Consider the following 4,235-nt stretch of genomic DNA (forward strand, 5'->3'; position numbering starts at 1 on the left):
TTCAGGGGTAAAACAGTCTGATGGTCCACAAAGAGACTGAGGTGATGCTTGTCTGCAGGGGACCGCAGTGAACAGCAGGGGGGGGGTCCAGAAGCCCCTTGAGATCATCGTTGGCGCCAACACGTCGACGCACGTCAACTCTGACGGCCTCTTTCTGCTCGTCAACTCCGTGCCTGCCCTCAGCTTGAAACCAATCCCCGTCATCGATGTTCTCCCGCGTGCGTCCCTCTCTCTCCTCGATGCAGCCCGCTACACGCCCGCTATGCAAGCGCATGGAAGCGTAGTGCTCGCCTGCGTGGACCTGGCGTGATGCCCGATTTCTGCTCCCTGTTTTTATGTATTAAATTCATTTACATTTACATTTATTTCTGATCTCTATCTTATTTCTTTCCTTTTCACACATGCGTGGTGAGCTTTATGGGTGGCGCTTGTCCAGCGTCCACCGATTTCTGCTTCATGGCTTGCTTTTTTCACCGCTCGAGGTACCATGCAGACCCAAGAAATCGCTGAATATCTGGCATAGTTTGTGGCATTATTCATGCAATATTTGCCGAAAACAAAAGCGTTGTTCTGCTCTCTATTATTTCTGCCTTTCCTGCCGCCCCGCTGTATCGAGGCTTGAAGCCGAAACCCTCTGGGCAGGCTCCACAGGGCGACGCTCGCGTCGTTTGACAAGCCTTGGCGCCATTCCCGAGTTCAATTGCTCAATTGTTTATTTGATGTTTTTCCTGTGATGCCTTTGGGGTGCACTATTCAGTGATGATGGTGTGTTTTGTTACAACACTACCGCATCCATATGGACATTTGCAACTAACTCACGGCGAACATCTGGGCAGTCTAGTGCTGTACAGACTTGAAGCGCCAGCTCACAGGAGTGGCCATTTTACGTACAGTGTGTCCTCGATTAGACCAGCAATGCCCGTCCACGCCGCCCTATTCGGCTGACAAGTCATGTTACTCACACCACGAAGGCTTTCATCGAGCTGCGAAAGAGTGAAGGGTCTCCCAGACTTTGCGTTGTTTTCAATCTGCCCGGGACATGCAGATGATCATCAGGAACCTCGATCGCACGATGACCGGGACCGATTTGACGAGCGCGTCCACGGTGCTCAAGGGCGTGGTGATCGAGGCATGGATCAAGGGCAAGGCGCGTGTCTACACCATACAGCAGGTGGCTGAGCAAGGCGCTGACTTCAAGTTCCCTCTGCGGGGCGAGAAGGAAGGAGGAGGTGCACGGAGGAGGGCAAACGAGAATGAGGGCAACGAGGTGCCCGAAAAGCTGACCGATGTGTACAGGTGTGGTGCATGAAAAGTGCGAACCAAAATTTATGAAAGCAAAAAGACTAGCAATGTCAATGGAGTACGGACGGCCTCGGGCTGACATGAACTGCCCGCCCCACACAAGGCTTCGTCGCCAAGGGGCGAGATACCAGAGATGTTAGAAAGAACAGAAACGCCGGCCTATGGGCTGATGATGATGTGCCTGTTTACAAGACTGCCGCATCCACACGGGCATTGGCAACTCCCAGACCTATCTGGGACCCAATTCGCTACCATTACCATCACCTGAGGCAAGCATACCTGGACCAGCCTGACTTGCTTGCATTAGCTATTTATGAATTTCGCATTTTGTGTGGTTATTCGCTCAGTCATGCTGTGGCTAGTGCATGGATAAATCAAATGCAAACCGCGCTTGGGATAGTCATGTCATGCTTGCATGCATGTGTTCTATCTATCAACTAACCTCACTAGGAAGTGGTCTTCCTAGAACTGGATCTACAAGGCAAGCTGACATAACACTGCTGGCTTTTGCAGTTACTACAAGGAAGCGTACGGAATCAAGCTCCGGTTCCCGAAACTCAATCTCCTGGATGTCTCCCGTTCGAAGAGATCCCCCCACAAGGTCATGATCCCAGCCGAGCTTTGCCGTATTCGCACCGGGCAGGTGTACTCTTGTGGCACCAAGTACGCAGACGAGGTGCGTAACGACTTGCTCAGTGATGTTTCGGGTTCAGGCGCCTGCAAATACATTTGCGGGACCTCCATGGGGGTCGAACGATGGCTGAAAGTGTGTTCTTTCCCACTACCCTACGACCTTCAAATGTTTGTGTTCACCTGAGCTTGAGAGACACTTGAGGCCAATGCAGGGCGATACACAGCAATGGCCATTCGGGAAGGTTGGCGTTGTCAAGACATTTGAAACACGGTGGATTCCCAGGCAGTTTTCGGAGCTGCCGATGTCTATGTGGATGCGGTAGTGTTGTCATAGATACATCATCGTATCGTCGGTCAGGACGTCTGCGTCGAGCAGATTGCTGCGTCTAGACACCAATCTCCTCCCAACTAAAGCTCAATGTGACACCACAGCCACAAAGCGCTTTCTACTTGTAGAACCACTTCAAACGCAGTGCTTGCTGTTCCTTTTCTGCTGCATCACCATCAGTAGAGGTGGATTTCTCTGCAGATGAAAAACGTCATGGCGGTCGCACCCGATCGGAAGAAGGTGCAGCTCAGGGAATCAATCCAGGACTACTTCTCGGAAGCTGTCAAGAAGAGCGTCGGCCATTGGATGACCGTTCCAGACTACCTCAGCACAATGCGAGGTTCGGCGGCTCTAGATCCCTGACAAGTCATATACTGTCTGGGAACCTGGACCCGACAACATCAGAGGGTCTGGCTGATGTGGGTTGGCAGATCCGGCGCTTTTAGGCTCCATTCATAATGGCCAGTCAACTATCATAACATTATTCCGATCAAGTATATTGCAATAAACCATGAACTGAGCTCCTTCACGTAGGACATCACAGTGACGGTTTTGCCCCTGACTGGCCAAGAGATATTTCGAAATATTTCAGTCAGTACCTATCTATCTGCTATCTGGTAGGCGTAGATCTCGCTTGCATGGACCGGGCGTGATTCCCAAAAGCTTTTAGTTTCTTTTTCTTTCTTTCTGTCATCTATGGGAAGTATGGCCAGGGTCAGGTGCGCTTGCCTCAGGTGACGCTACTGGTAGCAATGATTTCAAGTAAATCGTGGGGGTTTCCATACATGCATTGTGAACATGCGGAATGTCTCCAGGTGTCTCTTGCATGGCATAGCTCGTTTAGGTCCCGTGCCTAGCCCAGACCTTGCTTTCATTAATGCTTTCAGCTGCTCGTCTAACACGCTGATCCTGTGCCATTGCCACGCTAGCTCCTTGGTAAGGCAGGCTGGTCCAAGTACACTTGCCTCAGGTGATGGTAGTGGTAGCACTACATCCAAAGTACATCGTGGAGTTGCCAATGTCCATGTGCGCTGCAGGTGGATGCGTTCGTGATCAAGCCGCCGGTTATTGAGTACCTGGAGACGCACGTTCAGGCTGATAAGGCAAGTGGAACGCGGGCGACGCCAAGTCCGAAGTCCCGTTCACATTACAGCCTTTGCCGCTCTGGACCTGTCGAGCTCGCGACCCGACACCTCTTTCACCTGGTGCGAACCTCTGATAAAGCCTCCCCGCAAAAAAGAAAATCGCAAGACTGCCCTGCCTGCTTTTCCATGAAACCTACTATTTTAACTATCATTCTCCAATGGCACTCTGTGCGATTCAAAAAGAAAAAACTTCGCAAGGGTCCTGAAGCAGTCCGAATCCAGTCAGAATGTGGTGGGACAGCATACTGCTACGAGCATTGCGTATGATGATGATTTTTTACCTTTTACAACACTACCGCATCCACATGGACATAGCTACGAGCATCATGCTTCGAACGTTGCGGATCGGAATCGGCAATCACGCCAGGTCCATGCAACCTGGTGTTGCGGGTCTTAAGTGCCTGACAGGGCATGAAGTTCTTGGAGACAATGGGAATCAAATAAGCTAAGGATATGCGGGAGTTCTGTGTGCGATTTGCTGGGCTTGAGGGCCCGAAAGGGCATAAAGTTTTAGGATGCAATGGGAGTCAAATAAGCCTGTGCCGAAGCGCATGCCTGGTACAAAGAACGGCTGTACGTGTGTGATTTGGTCATGATAATATATACACAAATATATACACGAATGTACACACGAATTTTCAGGGATGTGCAGCCCTCGGACGGAGTCCTCCCTAGCCTTGCCAGCTGTTGCTGACAGCGTCAACGACGGTTTGAGGGTGAAGCATGTCCTGGAGATTTTAAAAGAACAGAAAGAAGACAACCCTAGTGCTTTGCTAGACATGTTGCTTTGTCGGGTCTGCAGTATGGATAAGCATGATTGTTCAGGG

The sequence above is a fragment of the Nuphar pumila genome, unplaced genomic scaffold (assembly GCF_984573655.1).
Source record: "Nuphar pumila unplaced genomic scaffold, dmNupPumi1.hap1.1 HAP1_SCAFFOLD_1668, whole genome shotgun sequence".
Classification (NCBI taxonomy): domain Eukaryota; kingdom Viridiplantae; phylum Streptophyta; class Magnoliopsida; order Nymphaeales; family Nymphaeaceae; genus Nuphar; species Nuphar pumila.